The sequence below is a fragment of the Puma concolor genome, chromosome C2, assembly GCF_028749965.1.
Source record: "Puma concolor isolate L17-30 chromosome C2, mPumCon1.1.hap2, whole genome shotgun sequence".
NCBI lineage: Eukaryota > Metazoa > Chordata > Mammalia > Carnivora > Felidae > Puma > Puma concolor.
In genome coordinates this window covers 78,869,791-78,891,605 of record NC_141675.1, presented here as the reverse complement: position 1 = coordinate 78,891,605, position 21,815 = coordinate 78,869,791, and the positions used below count along the sequence as shown (strand labels likewise).

The following is a 21,815-nucleotide window of genomic DNA, read 5'->3' as shown; positions in this document are numbered from 1 at the left end:
TCAGCTCCCTCTCCCTATGATGCCCACTGCCCAGGACAAGCAATCAAAGCCCCAGCCCCAGCAGGCATCTTGCCCCATCTTACCACACTGAGAACCACCGTGCACTCCACTCCATCCGAACTGAGCCAAGGAAGGAGCAAAAGGGCCTATAAGGAGGGTTAAATAAATACTGCACGCCTCCTAAGCGACAGGTCCACCCCTTTTTCCTCCACACTTCAACCCACACCCAACAGAGAAGCAGAGAGAAAAGAAAATGGGCCTACCTCCTCCTCAGGAAATGGAACTGTTTCATCTCCCCTTAATAGTTAACAAAGAAGTAAGTTTATATCACAGAAGTCTCCACACCTACAAAAAGGTATCGGGAGTAACACAATGAACCTGTTTTCAGAGCCCAGCTCCAAGGATTACCAACATTTTGCCAACTTCGTGTTATCTCTTTCCCCCTTTTTTTCCTCTGGAGAAATTTAAAGCAAATGCCAGCTCCCCTATCTTCTCCATTGGGGTTCCATAAGAAAATTAAGCCCTGATGTCCTACGTATGACATCCATTTAAGTAATGAGTTAACTTACCTCCCTGGCATCCAGGATGGTGTCAGCTATGTGCCATCCTTGGGAGAAGTGGGACCACAGGCCCTCGAATAATTTTCCATGGAGCTTAATTCTCTATAACTCACACACATACACACACACACACACACACACACACACACACACACACATCCACGCACACACACGCACCGGGTCTGTGAGAGGATATGTGAGGATATATATAAAACCCCGATCCCATTATCACTTAATATCCAATCCACTTTCAAATGTTTCCCAGTTCTCTCAAAAGTGTCTTTTACACTAAATTCCTTAAATGAGGATCCAAACGAGGTGGGCACATTTTGTTTGGATGATCTACCACTCTCAACTCCTTTTAATGTGAAATCGCTCCCCACTCCCTGATTTTTCCTTTTCAGGACATATATTTGTGGAAGAAACTAAGTCATTTGTCCCAGGAATGTGCCTAGAACGGAATCCTGCGGAGGACCTCCTTGCGGTATTGTTTAACTTACTCCTCTTTGTTCTGTGTTTCCTTCCTGTAAACGGAGTGTTGGATTTCAAGGCCTGTTGGGATTCAGTGGTTTCAAGTTGAATGGTTCTCCCAAGTTGTTTATATGTAGGAGGGCCTAAGTCCTGGTTGCCTGGGGGAGTGCAGGGTGAGGGACATGGGGAGAGGCCTGAGCTCCCCCACTTTGCAGAAGTTCCAGAGTTAGTGAGAACATCATACACAAATGTTTACAGTTATACTGTGATCCAGCCAGCGACACGGCAATGCAGACACCAGCCAGAAACCCCACGCTCCCCAGAATGTGCCTTCCAGTGAGGGGATAAGTGAAGAGTAAAACAAAACAAATACGTACGTCATGTTTTGGAAGTGGATAACCACTGTGCAGAAAGTTAACGCAGGGGAGATGGATAGGGACCACAGGGTGTATGGGAGAAGGATGGAGATCACTGTTCAACTGGATGGTCCAGTGTTCAACTGGATGGTGAGAAAGCCTCAAGGAGAACACGGCGCTGGTGCAGGCAGACTGGAGGGAGGTGAAAGGAGGGGGTCATGCAGATGTCTGAAGGAAGGGGATTTCAGGTGGACGGAACAGCAAAAATCCCTGGGCAGGGGCAGGCCTGACCTGTTTCAAGAACAACACGGAGGCCAGAAACAGAGCAGAGCGAGAAGGGGAGCAGAAGATGAGGTCGGGAGCATAGGAGCCAGATCACCTAGGGCCTTAGACAGGTGTAGGATTCCAGCTTACATTCTGAGTAAGACTTGGCCGACCTATGTTTGCAAGGGATCATTTGGGCTGCTGAACTGAGAAGCAAATGTGGTAGGCAGCAGCCTGAAGGAGGTTAAAAAAAAAAAAAAAAAGAAGAAGAAGAAGAAGACTTTTCAAGAGTCCATTGCAACAACCCAGGTGCAAACGGCCCATGAACCACTTACTCTTTACTGGATGCTAGCAATTTAGAGATATAACCAAATGTGATCCTCTTTTAGAAACAAAAAGGAAGTTCTGAGAGAGTTTAAGCCATTTGCTCAAGATGCCATTGTCAGTGGTCAAACTAGATTATTCTAACTGCCCAAACTGCTCTGCTGTCCAACAGATGTCTCTCAGGACCCTTTAAAGAGCTCCTAAGAGCCTGGCTACTTTACCAGGTCAACTACTGGTGCTGGTCACCATCCTGGACCCTCTGGTGACACCTCTTTACTCTGCCCTGATCTCCACTCCTTAACCCCTCAGTGTGCAAACCTCACCCTCATCTGTACCTTAGAACCTGAACTTTCTGTCCCTAGAGACCTTGACCCCCTAGAACCCCCAGAGGGTACTTCAGCCAGCCACAATACCTCCAAGAAGCAGTCCATGTGTCCCGGCTTCCAGAAACCTTCACCACAATGGGCGCCCCCACACCACTTTTTTTTTTTTTTTTTTGAGAGAGAGAGAGAGAGAGAGAGAACGAGTTGGGGAGGGGCAGAGAGAGTGGGAGAAGGGGATCCAAAGCAAGCTCCGTGCTGACAGCAGAGAAGCAGGCTCCGTGCTGAGGGCAGAGAGCCCGATGCGGGGCTCAAACTCACAACCATGAGTTCATTACCTGAGCCGGAGTCGGACGTTCAACCAACTGAGCCACCCAGGCGCCCCGAGGGCTCCCCTTTCTTGCTTTGTGCCAACTGTGCTGCCACTTAATCCTGTAATGACTCCTCTCCCTGCTTCTCATGTCAGGGATGGCTGGCTGCCCCACCGACATCGGGATCCTGCTGCCATTCAAAGTTGTTGAAAGTGGCGGCCCACCCAGGGGTTCCATTTTCCAGCAAGCGCACACGCACACACATACACACTCTGTCCCGAGGTGGGACAGGTGGCCTACGAAATGGGATCAAAAATAACAGGTGCCTCTGCTAGGCCAAGATGACTAGGAAGTGTAGCTAGCATCACCCTAACCGAGCTTCTTGGTAGAGACCTCCCGCATCCTTATTCCTACTCCTCTGGGAGCATCAGCAGATTCTCTGCAGTAGATTCTTCCATCATCCCAGGACTTCCCCGAGCACAGTGGATTAACAGAAGCTCTCCTCAATGTATTAAAAGCCAGAGGTTCCTGAGTCCTCCATACCAAGTACCTTTCCGATTTGTTTCCCCCTGCTGTGATTCCCTGATGTGAAGGACAAAGGCAAAAGAAATGCAGACACAATTAAATTTCCTTATAACCTGCAGCCCACTGACAACTACTTGAGGCAGGCAGAGGATGCTTTCCTCCAGGAACTCCCGACTGTTTTAATGTTAATGCTCTCGTAGAGGCAAAAAACAACCTTAGCTTGACAGTAGCTAGGCCCCCAGGATCCTGTAAGTCTTCTGTAACATAGGAAAATCCTTCTGGAAACTTCTTGGTTTCTACTGGCCCCCAACTTAAAAGTATATAATCACTTGCTCCTCAAAATCCCACTGCAGCTCTTTCTGCCCAAGGGTCCTATCCCCATGCTTTAATTAAACCACCAAAAAAAAAACGTCTCAAGATTTCTTTCTTGACCGTCCGCTCCCGGTCATCAAATCACATCAATCCCCAGGTTTTAAAAGATGCTATCGGCCACATTTAATTAAGAATGTGGGCTCTTACTTGTCAAATGAACAAAGATATTGCCGCCAGTAAGAGGTTCTGTTCAGCATGAGATTACCATTGTTATCACAAGCAGTTGGTAAAATTTCAGTGTGATACAAAGAAATGGATGATTTCTTTGCCCTGGACAGGTTTGTTTTGTTTTGTTTTGTTTTGAATAAATGTGCTTCTGCCATCTGGCTTTTTGAAATCCTCCAAGAGTCTCGTGGGCAAGGAATGCTGGTTTGTGTGGCCTGAAACTTACCCCAATAAACTCATGACTTTCTGATCCCAGCTGGCCTCCTGAAAAACAGGTTTTATTGGTTGGCTAGATATGTAGGGTACTTAAAAAAAACTACCCACAACTGCCCTCAACTAGGCAGAATTAAGTCATTCTATGCTTATCTGGAAGAATCTGGCCCCCAAGTGCTTAAAAGTCAGGAGCCCAGCAATGTAAAACCAGATTTTTATTGACTGCCAGATCAAACAGATACAGGTCTCTCACCCATCATCTCAGTGCTCAGCAGCTAAAGGCAGGCAGCAATTACATCAGAAAGACACCCTGCTCTGGGACAGAACAGAACTGTCACAGCTGAGCACAGTAACTAGGTGGCCCAGAATTCTCACTGAAGAGCAAAAGGGGACCAGATGGCAACAACGCACGAGGGAAAGAGTTCTACTGAAAGACCAAAGATGAAGAATTTTCTCTTAAATCCTGATACCGAGGGTCTGATGACCCACATCTGTCTCTTCGAGCCCCAGTTTAACTGTCTTTAGTGAGAACAATGATGTCTGCTAATGTTGTCTTAAACATGACGGTCACCAGGAACTCCTCGGCTGGAGATCGTGCCAGGGGCTGTTTATTCTTCCCTTCCATTTTGGCTTTATAGCCAACCAGACAGGAGAATGGCAGGGCCAAGGTTGTTGACATTCCCCGGAGCCCAGAGTCACTGAAGGGAGCTGCTGTTCTTAGAGGCAGCCACCAAGGTGATGAAATGTTTACCTCTCTCACCTTGGGAAATTGATCTCTTTCCTAGGACCAGCCCAAGGCCAACTGGGCCACCATACAAAGAGAAAAGGGAAGAGAATGTAGAGGAACGAGGGTTTGATCAAGTCTGTCCTCAGGGTATACCCTACCCCTAGTCCCACAGCCATAAGGGCCAGTGTAGGTGAAAGGAACCACTCAGGTACTACTTTTCCATATCACCTGGGCATTAACATCACCTAGGATGCATCTAAAAATATGGATGTCAGGGGTGCCTGGGTGGCTCAGTCGGTTGAGCATCCAACTTCAGCTCAGGTCATGATCTCATGGCTCGTGAGTTTGAGCCCCACATCAGGGTCTGTGCTGACAGCTCAGAGCCTGGAGCCTGCTTTGGATTCTGTGTCTCCTTCCCTCCCTGCCCCTCCCCCGGTCACACACTTGCGCATGCGCGGGCACGTGCTCTCTCCCTCTCAAAAATAAATAAACAAAAAAATTAATAAAAATACAGATGTCCAATACTGTCCTCAGTAGATTCTGATCTAATTGGTCTAGACCAATAGAGGCCTAGAGGAATATGAACGTTCACAGGAGGGTGGGCTCAGGCAGAGTGGGAGGAAGCCATGCTAGTTCAGGCTAAGCGTGAAGGCGGGGGATGAGCCAAAACCATGGCCTCAAGCGTGTGCAGTCCCTGCTTAGCAGAGGCTCCTCCACAACCCGAGGAGTCTGCTGTCCCTTCATGGCCCAGAGTTACTGAGAAGGGGGCGGGGCTTCAGTCCAGGGTTTTGGGAATCTCAGGCCAATCTGTTGTCACTTCTGGGCTCTCCACCCCAACGGGAAATGTGAACAATTCAGGTCTGTCCTGAGGTCAGAGGCGGGGAGTCACGACTACCAGAGAGAGTGCTAATTGCCCTGGCATCAAGGTGTGTGTTTTTTTCACCTTCTCTCCTCCCAGCTGTGAACCTGACTTATGTCACCAGATCACACAGGTAGCAATGTGGCTAAAGTATAATCTAATGGGCAAAGGAGTGTGCTCTATTCTGGGCAATCACAGACAAGGGCTCACACTCAACTTCTACTCCTCGTGAATGGTCATTTTCTCCTAGAGGGGAAGGGCTGGTATTCTGGAATTTTCTACATTCACTTCCCTCCCCACAACACATACACAGAGACCACTTTATAGCTGCACTTATTTGGTGCTTAATGGAGCAAGCAGACGGTGGACAGTGTGGATATTTTTCTTTCGGACCCAGATCCACAAATCTCAGCCCTAATTATTCTCACCCCCAAACCTCCCTACTTGGTCATTCCCTCCCCTTCATTTCCGGGATCCAAGAGCATGCCCATAACCAGCCCATCTCCATAGAGGAAGCTTCCCAGACTCTCCAGGCTGGAGCCCTCGCCGTGTAGACTCCCACCACACTCCCGACCTAGGTGAATGCTCTCTTACAGGCATTCCAGGTGCTGGGAGTGAGGGGTGGGTGGGGGGGAGCTGCTAATCTTATTCTCCTTCCAATCAAAGATAGGGCTCTATAGGGATTCTGCTGCTTCAGTACCGCTAAGCACAAGGCATACAAACAGTACTCAGTATCCGGACCGGGGCTCACCGCCCAGGCTTGTAAATGTGTTTTGTTGAGGGTGGAAGGTGGTTAATTTTTACATAAGAAAATGATTTCAGACTTGAACCAAAATCACCAGTGAACACGAAGCAACTACTGGGCGTGCATCCCTATACAGAGAGAGAGGAAGACAGAGAAGTCACCATGACTGCTTTTGGTGGCTCCCTATGTGCCAGGCACTGTGCTAAACCTGCACGTAGAACCGTTCATTCAGCCCCAACGGCCACCCTCTGAGGTTGGCACGGTTATCGTTTCCATTTCGCAGAGAAGGAAGCTGATTTTTCAAGAAGCGGAAAGGCTTTGACTGATAAATGGCACTGCCAAAACGACAATCCAGGACTGTCTGAATGCAAAGGCCATGCTCTCAGTACCTCTTCGCCAGTGACCATCTCCTTGGACCTGTGATTCTCTCAGCCACAGCCGTGCCCGCCTAACCCCAGAAGCAAATGGTTTCAGTTAATAAGGAAACCAGCATTATTGAGTTCTAAGCCCAGGGCACGCTTAGGATGCTACACACTTTATCTGTCGAACTGGAAATCTTTCAGCAGCCCTGGATGGCTGCTGTTCTCACAGTTGACCTTTGGCATTTACAGGGTCAACATTTGAAATTTTGACTATTAGAGAACAACCCCATGGTCCTAGACATAAAGCAGGCTGATTTTGCTCATGAACGAATATGAAGTATGTGCAGCAGAAAGTTGGCAGGGGCCAGTCCCTTAGTATGTGAAAGGGCTCATCCCCGGGCCATGACCCAGTGCACAGGGGGCTCTCTGCCCTCCATGCACTAGGAAGTGATGCAGATAACTGCCTGTGAACTACAGATCCCACAGAAATAAGATTGCTAGTCCGTGTTAAGCAAAGTTTATACTCGATGATGAATTTCTGCTAACAGATTTATAAATGCCCACAGCTCTATATTCACGAAATCAATCAGAGACAAAAATCACTTAAATGGTTCAGTTATGCACGACCGCATGTACAGGGGAGCCTCTGTGCCCTGGTAGCACGTGCACGAGTCCTTATCTTAAAATTCTCAAAGATCAAGGGTACCTGGGTGACTCAGTCAGTTAAGCGTCCAACTTCAGCTCAGGTCATGATTTCGCAGTTTGTGAGCTCAAGCCCCGCGTCGGGCTCTGTGCTGACAGCTCAGAGCCTGGATCCTACTTCAAATTCAGTGTCTCCCTCTCTCTCTGCCCCTCCCCTGCTCATACTCTGTCTCTCTCTCTCCCTCAAAAATAAATTAAAAAAATAAAAAAAAAAAAAGAATTCTCAAAGGTCTCAAGAGAACACTCTCATGAATGTTGAGCCTCCTGATCCAACTTTTTATAGACGAGGAACATGAGACTTGGGGGAGTCCTGTAACCTGCCTGGGAAAGTCTGGCCCTGAAGCCAGTGAGCTTTCCCCCCTAAAGCCCAATAGCAACTCAGCAAAAGGTTGTCAAATCCTGCATGCTGACCCAACCAAGGAATGTGACTTAAGAGGATGGAAAAGAAAGAAGCACCATGGAAGGAAGACAGCTGCCCCCCGGGCCGCCACAGTCCCTCCCGCCCCCAACCAGTGCTGGCCTAGGAATGGCTGTGAACTTACCTTGTGACCACATCCATTCGGATCAATCAGTTCAACCAAGATGGAGGTACCTCTGGGCTCAGGCCCGATAACAGTAGGCCCAGAGGTAACGGCCATGCCGCTGCTCTCAAGATGCTAACAGTCTCAAGTACCGTGAGAAATCAGACAAGCGCCCAAATACCTAATGCACTATTTATTCTGTCTGTTTCCACACCCCTCCCCAGCCCAGAACGTGAGCGCCTGAACCAGCGAGTTACCTCGATGCTCCCAGAGACAAGGTCAGGGCCTGTGGCTCGGCTTCATGTGCCAAATAAGTGAGCGTTTTCTTCTTGCAAACAAGGTGTTCAAGAATCTTAGCCCAGGAGTAGGAGCCCACATCCAGCCCGGGATCAAAGCCTTCATGGACGGGGAAGACCTGGAGGACAGGAGAGAAACAGCACGGAGGTGGGCAAAGGGCAGGGCACCAGGGCACAGAGAGAGGTTCAGGTCAGCCCAAGCAGGGGCCCAAAGCTGAGCAGCGGGAGGTGACACTGAAAGGGAGACTCGGGTCTCACCCCGCGGCACCATGAGTAGCCTGGGTCTGGCGATGATCGGACACGTAGTGGAGAGCAGATAAAAAGCTTCAGAGGAAAGCAAAGAACCAGCGGGAACTGCGCAAGGTCAGCAGGAGTGGGGGGTGGCGGGGTGGGTGCCATGGCTTACAACACCCCCTCCATTCCCTGAAGGTAAGCAGCCAACAAACGAGTACCAGCAGCTGCTCCTCCACCATCTACTTCGTGCCACGTGTGGGGCCAAGCAGCCGCCGAATCTTCACCATAACCCCACCATCAGGCAAGTAATTGCTGAACCCGTGAACTGAGGCTCAGAGAGGTTACAGGACTTGCCCACAATCAACCTACTTGTCAAGAGGCACAGCCAGGATCTCAACGCAGATTTGACTCAAGGCCCAGAGGCCAGGAAAACCCTGGGTGCAGCTTCCTGCGTGGGGCAGAACGAGGAGCAAGCCTGAGGCGAGGAAGACGTTCAGACTAGGCCCAGTCTGCAAGGGTGGTGCGAAACTTCACGGGAACCCAGCTTTGCAGCCAGACGAATCCAGACTTGGATCCCCGCTTCATTACTCATCCCTGTGATCCCAGGCAAATGAGATACGAGTACTCAGGGTCTCAGTTTCCTCCTTTGCAAAATGTGTGCAGAACCACCTACGTGACGGGACTGCTGTGAGGGTTAGAAGTAAGGAGCCTGCAGTGCCAGGCATGGGGCAGGTGCTTACGACACGGTGACTGGTAAACTTGGACCTGGCTTAGCTGCTATGGGTGGGGGAAGTCCTCATTTCTGAGAGGAGATGAATTTTCTGGGAGTGTCATGAGTCAATATTTCTCTTTGGCTACGTACAGGACCTTGATGTTCATCTCAACAAAACTGATGTCTGCTGCTTTCGGTGTTAACTCTTTCAGACACTGCTCCCCAGTCAAGAGAATCAGAATTTGGGACCCTCGATGAAGTGAGAGCCCAGGGGATGGTAGAGGGAAGGCTGGACTCCTGGAAAAGTCTGCAACCGGGTCCCAGTCGAGAGGTCCCTAGCTGTCCACCCAAATCACCATGTGTCCTTGCAAGTCACTTATCCCCTGGAGCCTCTGTTTCCTCACAAGAAAAGGAGCTTCCAAGCTATGCAAAGTGACACTATTGTCATTTTCAATTGCTCCGAGACAGTGGTGTAACTTCATCACCTCTGCAACGCCATGGAAGTACAGCTCGTGGGTAGAGGACCTTCCCATTTCAGAGAGAAAAAAAGAAACACTGTTGAAGGAACACCTACTTAAGACACTGAAGATTTCTTCTATTCAAGGGTCATTCTTATGAATCGAGGTGACTTGTGTTAGAAGAATCATGTCTCTGTGATTATCAGCATGAAAGCGTAAACCTCTTCAATTCCCTCAAGAGCTGGTACCCCCAGAGCCCCTGCAGATGCAGGGGCAGGGGAGGGCTCTCTTCTCACCTCCAAGGAGCGGAGGGAGCGGTCACAGCCTGCACAGGAAAGGCCGGTCCACCCAAATTCTCACAAGAAAGCCTACTACTGCCTTTTCTTTGGATTTTCCCTCAATTTAGAGAATAGTCCAAACTCACTCCCCTTCCCAGCCTCACCCTTAGGTCTCTTGCTGCTACAACGTGACCTGAGAAGAAAACAGGAAGTCAGTGAAGTGGTCCCAGGGCAAAAAAACAGGGTAGGCAGAGAGCTCTGAGGTCCAGGCACCCAATGTTGATTTCTTTGCTCAGTCAACTGCACCTGTGCTCTGAGCTGCATGTTGTAGGGTTTTCTGGCCTTCTTGCTTGGTGTTGAAATAACCTCAAGGGTCCTCGCCACCCCCACCTCCCACCAATCAAAAGCAGTAAAAAGAGAAAAAATACTTTGGGTTCTCTCTTGGTCTGTGAACAAACAGGTTATTTAGAGCCACAGCCCTCTTTTTAAAAAAATATTTATTTTGAGAGAGAGAGAGAGAGCATGCACATGCATGGGCACAAGCAGGGGAGGGGCAGAGAGAGAGGGAGAGAAAATCCCAGGCAGGCTCCACACTCAGTGTGGAGCCCAACGCAGGGTTCAATCCCATGAACCGTGAGACCGTGACCTGAGCCAAAATCAAGAGTTGGACGCTCAACCAACTGAGCCACCCGGGCACTCCCTGTCCCTTTTTATATTGAGTAAATTTGGAGTGTATCCTGGACTTTTGAATAATATATTATGAGACACTGAATCCTGCTAAAATTCTCTGGGGAAGAAAAAACGTTGATATTTTTCTTTATTTATTTAACAGACAACTAACCCACTTAGGTTCAGATTGAAAGTTCTGTCTCATCTCTTGTGACTGATCACTTCAATGCCAGTTTGGTTTTCAAAGCCTTCACTGGGCTAATTGGGTCTGCCCGTCACGTAGGCAACTCTGGGTTTATCTGGGACCTGGTTGGTGTTACTGTTATAGTTAAGCTCTCAAAACCTTTGCTGTGCCTCTTTGGGTCAATTCCATGCACACACACCTTGCAGCATGCCCATGACTTAGATCAGTCCATGAGTGAGTGGGGGCCCTTTTTCCAGTTCTCTCCTCTCAGGGATTTCCTCACACCCTCTGGTGGCTCCATTGCTGGGATCCTCTGGCTGGAAAGATGGGGCTATCCCAGAGTGGTAGCTTCCCACACCGTCATGCAATTCCATGTGACAAAGGCCATGATGGGTCATCATCCAAGTTTCAGGTCCAGTATCCTACACCTGTCTCTCAGGGCTCCCATGTTGTTTTTGCATTCTGTCCAGTTTTTTTAGTTGTAAACAGAGGGAGGTTATAGTTGGATTCCTTCATCTTGGCTGCCTTTTCTTCTCAGCAATTTTTACTTCTTAAAATTCCACTCATTTCTCAAAGCTCCATTAAAATACCACTTCCTGGGACACCTAGGTTGCTCAGTTGGTTAAATGTCTGACTACCTGATTTCAGGTCAGCTCATGATCTCGTGGTCATAAGATCAAGCCCTGTGTCAGGCTCCACACTGAGCAGGGAGTCTGTTTACGATTCTCTCTCTCCTTCTGTCCCTCCTGCGTGCACACACATTCTCTCCCTGTCTCTTTCTCTCTCTCTCTCTTTCTCTCTCTCTCTCTCTCTCTCTCTCATGCACTCTCTCTTAAAAAAAAAAAAAAGGCACTTCCTTCCAAGAAGCCATCCTTCTTCTCCCAGCTAGAAAAACTTTCTTCTTCCTCTGTATTAGGGAAGATTCAGATTTGGCAATATCGAGAGTCAAAGTCAAATCTTTTCATGATTATCTTTGTTCAAAGATCTAGGTTCAAGGACATGGCTGGAATGAAATCAAATGCAACCAAGAAGCATCATGGTGGTTAGGAGAACAGATTTTGCCTAAACCCCAGCTTTGCTAATTGCTGGATGTGTGACTTTAGGTGAGCCGCTTACATCCATGTACCTCAGTTTCCTCATCTATAAAATGAAAATAATAATACTACAGACAATTGTGAAGATGAAACGAGTTAATAGTTATAAAGCGCCTAGAATAATGCCATGTTGTTGGTGTTAAGAGATTCGCCATCTCTCACCGGTTACCTCAACTCTGCTCTACAGATGAGGAAACCCTACAGAGGGAAGAAGAAAGAACAGACAGAATGAACTCTATCTCCGCCTTTTACTAAGCCCTAAAAGGGACTATAATTTTTATTTTGACAAACACTTAAAAGAGCACAATTTGGGTGTCTGTGAGGACCCTCTGAGAAGCCATGTGGCAGATGGAAGGCTAATGGTATAAGGTGGGTTAGATCTGCCTTCCACAACTGGGTCTCCTCTGCGTCTGGCTTTCCTGTTCTAAATCATGACTCGACGGGGTAGACTGGTCTACCTGCACATTGCTCACAGAGTGAACCTCTGTGGAAAGCAAACGGAATTGGGCCCTTTCTCAGTTTACCCCCTCCAATGCCTTCCTGATACACACATAATAAAATCCAAATTTTTTTAGGCTATTACATCAGAGTTCTTGTGATTTTTTTTCCTGCTGTCATTGCTATCTGTAACCTCATCTTCTGCCACTCCCTCACAGCCCTCACATTCCAGCTGGACTGAGCTAACTAAAGTTCACCCATCCCACCTCATCATTTCCCAAGAGCACCACTGCCCTCGTCCTTGAGCTCAAATACCCCTCCCTGCCCTCCTGTCAAATGTGTAAATGCCTCCTCTCCTATGCCAACTCTTCAAGGACTTCCGGGAGGCTTTCCCAGACTCCCCGGGACCCATTTGGTTTGGCCCTCACTCCCTCCCTTGTTCCCAGAGCTCTCTGCATTAGACACCCTGGTAGCACTTTCTGGTAGATGGTCATCACTTATTTTATAGGTTCCTCTCTCCTTCACTGCACCGGTGTTTTTCAAAATATGTATCTTATGTTAGTTGGTCTCCAAATCAATGCAGAGCAACACTACCAGCTTTTCAAAAACAGAATAAACTCTGTGTGAGGGAGGGGAAAGGAAGGGAGAGAGGGAACGAGAAAATAAGTTATGTTTCTCTGGAGAACTCTAACACATGGATGCATTCTTAGCCACAATCCCCAGTGTGACGCTGGAGACATTGACAAGCTAACTCTAAAATTTATAAGGAAATACAAAGGACCTAGAATAGCAAAAGCAACCTTAAAAGAACAAAGTTAAAGGACTTGCATTCACAAACGTGCTATATATAAAACCTCAGTAATGAAGACAATTTGTTGTTGGTGTTAGTTAGGACAGACAACTAGATCGGGGTGGGGGGGGGACCAAAATCCCTAAAGAGGCCCACACATACACAGTAACAATTCTTTACAGTGGTACCAATGAAATTCAATGGAGAAAGGAAAGTCTTCTTAATGAATTATTTTGAAATAGCTAGAGATCCATGCAGAGAAGAAATACGACTTTTGACCTCTACTTCACTTTATCCATACAATTAATTTCAGACGGATCTTAGAGCTGTATGTGAAAGTGGAAACAATAACACTTCTGGAAGTAAATACAGAAGAGTTTCTTCGTGAACTTGGAGCAGACAAAGATGTCTTAGGACACAAAAGGTACTAATCACAAAAGGGGGAAAAAAAACGGTTTAAGTAGAAGTTCATCACATTTAAAGTCCGATTTATGTGAAAGTGGCCCTGATAATCTCAGTTCTTAATGTGAGAAAGACTGAAGATGGAGGCCCAGAAACAACCATCTCAGGACAACTTGTACCCAAGATGTCTCAGGGCCCCACACCAGGGTAACTGACTCATATTTCACCAACGTGTAGGCCCGGAGTTAAGATGCGTTTAAGAGAACAAGATAAGGTCTTTGTCACTGGAAGATCAGAGAATTGCTGGGAGATAAGACTCACTCAGAACTTACAGTGCTACTAAACTATGTAATTCTGACCTGCGGTCCAAAATAACTCAGGCAAAGAAGAGAGCAGGTTGTGTTGGAGTGAACACATTGAGGATATGAAACAGAAGGGAAGTGAGAAAGCATCTAAGTGTACCCCCCCTCCCCCATCCCATTTGTATAGATGAGAAAACAGGCCCAGTGGCATAGAGAAGGCCACATCACTGGTTTGCGACAGAGCCAGACTGGAACCCTGATTTCTTGGCTCCCTGTCAAATTTTCCTTCCAACCCTGTCATGCTGCTGACTTTACAGAAGATGTAGGGGACTCGCGTTGGTCCTTAAACGTATTTGAGACAATACTTGTGAGGTTCCCAGTATACTGTCCAGCATACAACAGGTGTTTGGCAGAGAATGTGACTGTTACGCTAGACTGGACTTCCCAGATGAGCAGCGACAAAGCAGAAGGCCCCAACGCCAGCATTTCTATGGCAAAGCTCATGCCACACCAGGATTATTCCTACACCTGTCCGGCGCCCCATTCTACCAGCTACTACCGTTCAAGGAAAGCCACAGAAGCTCACTGTGGCTCTTCCCTAACTCACAAGGCATGAGGATTGAAGAAGGAAACGCCCATCCCTTCCATGATGCGCCCAGAGTTCAGATTTTGCCCCAGAAACAGGAAGGCTCGCAAGTTGGACGTGAACACACCACAGAACTCTCCTCACCCGAAATCCTTGGCTGTGCTGTCCAGGCCCAGTGGTAGGTAATAAGGATACAGGGGTGCCTAAGGCAGGTCTCTGCCTCGGGAGGAAGACAGGTAAGAGAGAATCACAGCCGCCCAGTATGCCACCATGAGGAGGGTCCAGTCAACCAGTCTGGATGGTTCAGGGAGGCGAGCTGCAGGAGACATCTCAAATAGGAAGATGAGAAGGAGTTGGACAGATAGAAGTAGGGGATGGGCGGGCTGTGTTCAACTGCGTCTCCAATCATTTCTTTGCATTTCCTAAGGAATGTGCCTTATACCTTTCCATTCAGACAAATTTCATCTGTGTCACTGGGCACCATCAAACACTCGATACCTTCCATTCCTTGTGACCCCAACTGTAGGGGGAAAGCCGCTGAATTAATGAGCATATGAAGTATCACCCTCTCTCTGCGAAATTATACACTTGCTAACCTTAAAACCAAGATTTCGTTAAAACCCGTTCAAAGCTTCAGGGACCACGAGAATGTCGCTTTGCTCCCCCTTTGTTTCAGGATGGCCCCAAACCCACAACGTAGACATAAAAATGCACTGTAACAACAAATACGGTCAAAATCTGGGAGCTCATTACAACAGAAGTTAGACCAATGCAAGAGGGCAAAGCTCTCCCTTCTGCAGGGTACAGAATAAAAATTAAAACACAGTGCTTTTCTTTTGGCTCCATTTACGCAGGGGCTTTGATGTGTAAGGCTCTGTGCTATATACCACCTCACTAACACCCCCTAACACTTCTGTGAGGCAGGTGCCATATTCCCGCTTTACAGATGAGGGGACTCAAGAACAGAAGGGTTAAGTGAATTGCCCAAAGAAGGCATCTAGACTCAAACCCACATTTACAAGCTTCGTTGAGTCCTAAATACGTGCCAGGCACCGCTTAGTACTTTGCAAGAGGTAATACACTTCACCCTCCTGGCAACCTTATAGGGATAATGCCACTGTCCCCATTTTAGATGAAAAACGAGTCAACAAGAGATTAAATAACATGCCCAACACCACGCATCTCTCGGACTCCAAAGCCTGTGACAGATCCATGTGCAATAGTAGGTGTGGAAGGAAACAGGAAGGTCATTCCTCTTCCTCAGGCCACAGCCAGTTCTGGAGGAAGCTCCATTGTGCTTTTGTGCTGCTGTGGGGAACGGAGGCTGAGTGTGGGGGAGTGCCGTGTCCAGACTTGGAGGCTGTGGGTATTTGGGCTTGGCCCTCACCATCAGTCTGCAAAGGAAACTGTTTAACCAACCCGCCTCGAGGAAGGCGTCCCAACACTGATGGTGGCCTCGCCTGTCCCTCAGTGACATCAGCGGTGTTCTAAAAGCGAAGTACAAACAAACACTTGGCATATTTTTACCTTTGTTAATTTAGCAAAACTCTGAGTATCACACCCAGTATCACACCTAAATCTGGTGATTTCGGGGCAAGAATGGTGAACTTACATAATCACTTGTTACTGGGAGACTAGAATCGTATGCTGTCCACCTTAAACTTACACCAGGCTGTTATGTCAATTCTATCTCAGTAAAACTGGCAGAGAAAGAAAACCCAGAAGCAACACCTCGAGAAAACAGAAGCAATAATCTCAAACCACCAACACATTTTAAAATGTTTGTCGCCTTCTGGCCTAGAATTCAAAGGCTGGGGTGTTTATTATAAAGAAATCGCTTTAAATTTATAATTATATATTATTTATAAATACAATTATATTCAATTATATTACATTTAAATGTAATTAAATTATGCTTAAACATAATTAACTTATATATGTATAAATCTCAGTGGTCTAATTTTATCATCTAATTATAAAAGATAGAAAAGAGACGTACGCATGAGGCTACAGGCTGGAGCATTAAATATGTCAATTTTGAAACAATCTAAATACCCAGCCATAGAAACAAGCAAATTTTATATAGGATTCAGTGTTATCCTCTGAGGCCATTAACACACCACATGCACTGTAAAGATAGAAAAATGTTTATGGTACAGGAAGAAACAAACTCCATCCACACTAAAATTATAATTATAGTAAAAACCTTTTTTTTTTTTTTCCCGCAAATGGATGATGATTGTACGAGAACACTGTACGATGAACACTAATGTGTCGGAACACCAGGAGTTAAAAAGCGTTATCTTTCCTACTACTGCAATGTTTGTGAATGAAACAGACTTAGAACTCGCTCGGTTGCCCACAGGCAGGCACATGGCCCTCCTAATCCTGTTTCCCCTCCATCAGGATATCTTCGTCTTCCAGGAAAGGGATAAAACTCACATGAAACACAGGACCTCCATTAGCACAGGGAGGTCAAACACATCTAACTTGGCGCTTCACAAGCCGGCCTTGGCCAAGCGCTCTCTGCGTGTTAGAACCTGAATCTTCATGCAACTTCTAAAAGGAAAGTATTGTCCGTGTGAGACAGGCTCACCCCATAGTGAAAGGGCTCCCTTAACTTCCTTCCACTCTTGCATTTGAAGACAACGGTTCCCCTTTACTCGCCTGTGACCCCTCGGCTACCTCCTTATTAGAAGCAGGTCTAACAATGGTTTGGAAATTACCTACACCTACTCTGCCCCCGGCCCCCCTTGCCCACTGCACACAACACTGTCAACACCAGCAGCAAATCAAACACTCAGAGGTAATACCACCACATCAGGGCCACTGCTCCTTCCCACCTATTCAATTCCACCATCCTTCCAGGCCCAGATCAAGCCCCGGGAAGAGGAAGGACAGACCTGGGTCACAACCCAGCTCTTACGTTCCAGCTTCACGACCCCCGGCAAGTTATATGACCCCCCTGGGTTCCGTTTCCTCAGCTATTAGGCGGTACTGTAATAAATGCTTCATGTGACTGTGGCAATACACGAAATACGTAAAACACACCTTCGCCCAATACAGGAGTCACTAGCCACATGTGGCTATGGAGCCTTAGCAGTGTGGCTAATCTATATGGAGATGTGTTGCAAATGGAAAATATACACTGGAGTTGGAAAGTTTCATATGGAAGAAAAGAATGTAAGAATGTTGGATTCATAACTTTTATGCTGATGACGTGATAAAGTACATACTATTTACATGTGTTGGGCTAAATTAAATATATTAAAGTTAATTTCATCTTTTATTTTTACTTGTTTAATGTGACTATTATAAAATTTAGAATTCCATATGTGGCCCATATTTGCGGCTTGCTTTCTATTTCCACTGAACATGGTCACCGTTCGACGTTCGTCCTTTCTCTGTTTTGCCCTCCCCATTCACTGGCCGCATAGAAGCTCATGCTCAGTATTGTCTGAAGTCTTTAATCGCATCTGTGGTTCCTTCCAGGTGCGTCCTTTCTCCGTCCCAGGCCCCAGGTTACCAACCTGAGCCAGGTGACAAAAAGTAGAAAGGAAACTAGCTTCTTAGAATCAGGAAACCGAGCTGCCGTCCTGGCTCTACCATTACTAATCAAGTAGCCCCTTAGCATGCCGTTTCACTCCCCTGAGCCACGGTTTGGTCACTTACAAAACAGGGTTAATGATATCATGTCCATGGCGTGAGAGAAGGCAGGTGGAGGCGCTTGGTAAACTGTCAAGGACTGCAGAGGTCAGGATTAAGTAGTATAATTTGCACGGCGAGGAGGTGGGGCACTCTTGCCTGCCTCCTCTGAGACACTCTGCCTTCCATTTTGTACCGTTACAACTACTTTCCACGTCTCGTGTCTCTAAAACCAAGTCTCCCAGAGAACACGCCTCCTCCCTCTCACAAGCCCCCAACGAAAGCAGAGTGCTACGGGCAGACCCCCTCAAACCACCACACAAACGCAGTGTGTCCTGTGCCCCAGGCATTAGGCTCGGTGATGGGGATGGCTTTGCAGGAAACCTGGCAACACAACATAGAACACGGTTGTAAGGGAGGAATCAAGTGAGTGTAAGCACGCCAGGGACCAAGAGTAAGGTGCTCCTCACCTGGGAGAAGCAGAGAAGCGTGGTGGTGGGGAGATGTAGGAAATGGCCAACGGGAAGGACCCATTTTGATACGTGCAGAACAGAAGGGTATAAAAGCATGAATGAGCAAGAAATGCTATACCAGTCCATCGAAAGTAAACATCGGCATTATGATGCCCAATGGGCCGCCTAACAATAAATATGTATCTTATCATGAGAGGCCCCTGATTAAGAGGTCCTTCCTGCGGACGGAGCACTACTGCCTTTCTGCCTTGGCTTCTTCGCGGTCCACTCAGGGATGTGTGCAATACGCTGTTAGGAGCTGAAATAACACCTGTGGCGACAGCATCAACTTCAGCTTTGTGCACGGAGCCTTATGAAAGCAAAAGCCCCTGTCTCAAAACATCCTGTTCCTATTTTTAGCCAGCATATACCTCCTTACCATCTACACTCTACCGCCTCCCAAGCCAACAGGCATGCAAAGCACAAACCTACACCACCATGTGGGTGGCAGGGTGGGCTTCGCCACATCATAATGTTTCTTCCTAGTTCCTGAATAAGAGCCAGATTATTTCTAGTACAGCTGAGCTGCAACCTCTACCAAAACCACAATGTTCTAACTGCATGGCCCAGTTAAAGCAAACACATAAAGCTTCCGTGTTGAAGATCGGGGCTGAAATTTCTGAAGCTGAACTTGTCCTTCAGACTGGTGTTCAAATACTTAAAGGAGTAAAGAATCTCAAAAGATCGTATTTTCATTTAAGAACAAAAAGACAAAAGATCAGGAAGTGGGTGATTCTAAGAGGGACAGTTGAGCAATAAAAGTAGATAAGCATCATGCAGAGGTGGCCTCGGTGGCATCAGTGTCCATCCCTGTGGACAGTGGGACCATGAGCCACACCTTACCGGTGGCCAGATACAAAATCAGTGCCTGGACCCCAAATCCCCCTCTTTGGGGAAACTACTGATTACAAGCATTTTAAGAATGTTAAGTCCTATCAACCTATTGCAATGTAAGGACTGTATTTAGATCCTGATCTGAATGTTAAAAATGCTTTAAGCATTTACTAAGTAAGCTTTACTCCCAACATGGGGCTCAAACTCGTGATCCTGAGATCAAGAGTCGCATGTTCCACTAACTGGGCCAGCCAGGAGCCCCAAACAAACTGCTTTTAAAATTACATACACACAGGGGTGCCTGGGTGGCTCAGTCGGTTAAGTGTCTGACTTTGGCTCCTGTCATGATCTCACGGTTTGTGAGTTCGGAGCCCCGCATCGGGCTCCCTGCTGACAGCTCAGAGCCTGGATCCTGCTTCGGATTCTGTGTCTCCTCCTCTCTCTGTCCCTCCCCTGCTCATGCTCTGTCTCTCTCTGTCTCTCAATAATAAATAAACGTTACAATTTTAAAAAAATAAAATAAAATAAAATTACATACACACATAGCCACATGCACATATAACAATTGGTGATATTTGACTCTTAACTCCCTATCTGATGGTATGAAGGAACTGTTCATTATTTAAACATAGTGGTATATTGTGGTTTTATTTTTAAAGGGTCCCCGTCTTTTATTTTTTTAAAGATTTTATAATTGTGTTGGCGGCCACTGCTGCACGGCCTCTAGCTCGCCAAGCTCGGCAGAAGGAGAAGGGGGGTAAGTGAGGAGGTCTCAGTACCATGGCTCGTACAAAGCAGGCTGCGCGCGAATCGACGGCGCGGGGCGGGGTAAAGCACCGAGGAAGCAACTGGCTACCAAAAGCCGCTCGTGAGAGTGCGCCCTCTACTGGAGGGGTGAAGAAACCTCATCGTTACAGGCCTGGTACCGCGGCACTCGGCGAAATTAGACAAACTTCTGATCCGCAAACTTCCTTTCCAGCGTCTGGTGTGAGAAATTGCTCAGGACTTCAAAAGAGACTTGCGCTTCCAGAGCGTGGCTATGGGTGCTTGGCAGGAGACAAGCGAGGCCTACCTGGTGGGCCTCATTGGAGACACCAACCTATGTGCTATCCATGCCAAACGTGTAACAATTATGCCAAAAGACGTCCAGCTAGCGTGCCGCATACGTGGAGAATGTGCTTCAGAATCCGCTCTGATGGAAAACATTTCATTCTATTAAAAAAATTTTTTTTTTCTCTTCTTTCTGTTATTGGTAGTTCTGAACGTCACATATTTTTTTTCCCAGGGGGGTCAAAAGGTACCGAAGTATATGATTGCAAACGGAAAACTCGGGGACAGAAATCAGGTATTGGCAGTTTTTACATTTTCATTTGTGTGTGAATGTTTAATATAAATGAGGAGACATACAGCATTAATGCAAGTCAAAATGTTTCAGTGAACACGTTTCAGCAGTTCACCTTTATAACAATTATAAATAAATTTGTTAAATTTTTCTGGACAATGCCAGCATTTGGATTTTTTTAAAACAAGTAAACTTCTTATTGACTGCAACAATGGTGTTTGTAGCATTTTAATTATACAGTAGATTCCATCCATTCACTATACTTTTCTAACTGAGTTGTCCTACATGCAAGTACGTTTTTAATGTTGTCTGTCTTCTGTGCTGTTCCTGTAAGTTTGCTATTAAAACACATTAAACTATAAAAATAAAGAAATAAAGAAATAAAGATTTTTGTTTTTTAAGTAATCTCTGCATGCAATGTGGGGCTTGAACTCACCACCCAAGATTAAGAGTCACATGCTCTACTGACTAAGCTAGCCAGGCACCCCTAAACAGTCCCTGTCTTTTAAACATATACCAAAATATTTATTTATACAGACAAAATGAAAAAATAAAGAGCTGAATTAGAAGTCAGTTAAAATAAGATCTTATTTTGTATGGATAATCACATGCAGTAAACGAAAGCTAAATGAAAAGTCCTCCTACCTTAAATCACCCATAAAATAGAACACACAGTCTGTTTATACAACCCTGAATGCTCACACAGAAGTTCATCCAGTGAACCTAACAGAGCTGGGTTATCATCCTACCCTGGAGCAAATTACAACTTTTTTCTCTGGGTAACAGAAGAAGTAATTAATTATATTGAGTTTAGTTCCACGTAGCACGAAAAAGACAAACATTGGGATCACACCCTGCACAAAAATGTTCATCCTACTGAGAGTGAGGGAAACACAGATTCATTGCTCCCAACCTGCTCTTGTGCAGGCCTTTGATTAATTTGGCTGAGTGGCTATCAGAACAGTAGACACTATCTCAATTATTCTTTCTTTTTGAATCTCTCCCCTTTTAAAAATGTGCTGAGTGGATACGGTTACATTGACATGCCAGTCTGTATGCTCATATGTTGCTTCTAGTGTTAGAGTTGCTATTTAAGAAAAAAGATAACCACATCTGAACCCGTAGAAATACGTGGACAATAAGGAGCCTGCAGTGTTCAGGTGACAAAGATAATCCTTGGTAAGGAAGCATCACCGTGTTTTCCCATATTGCAGCAACACGGCAAGCACAGGACCTCGCGTT

General features: G+C 46.6%; 1 protein-coding gene and 1 pseudogene across 5 annotated transcripts in view; one reads left to right on the top strand and one right to left on the bottom strand.

Annotated features, from left to right (window-relative positions):
* ST6GAL1 (ST6 beta-galactoside alpha-2,6-sialyltransferase 1) overlaps positions 1–21,815 on the bottom strand; it is a 120,831-nt gene that overhangs the window by 43,306 nt on the left and 55,710 nt on the right. For 2 of the 5 annotated variants that reach the window (XM_086674950.1, XM_086674951.1), the window contains one exon: positions 8,055–8,212. The exons of 2 other annotated variants lie outside the window; for them this stretch is intronic. The gene's annotated coding sequence lies outside the window, so the exon portion shown is untranslated. Of the gene's footprint in view, positions 1–83; positions 160–8,054; positions 8,213–21,815 lie in introns of those variants that run through there. One more of the 5 variants, XM_086674954.1, reaches the window with a different exon arrangement.
* On the top strand, positions 19,952–20,450 carry LOC147577340 (histone H3.3A-like; annotated as a pseudogene).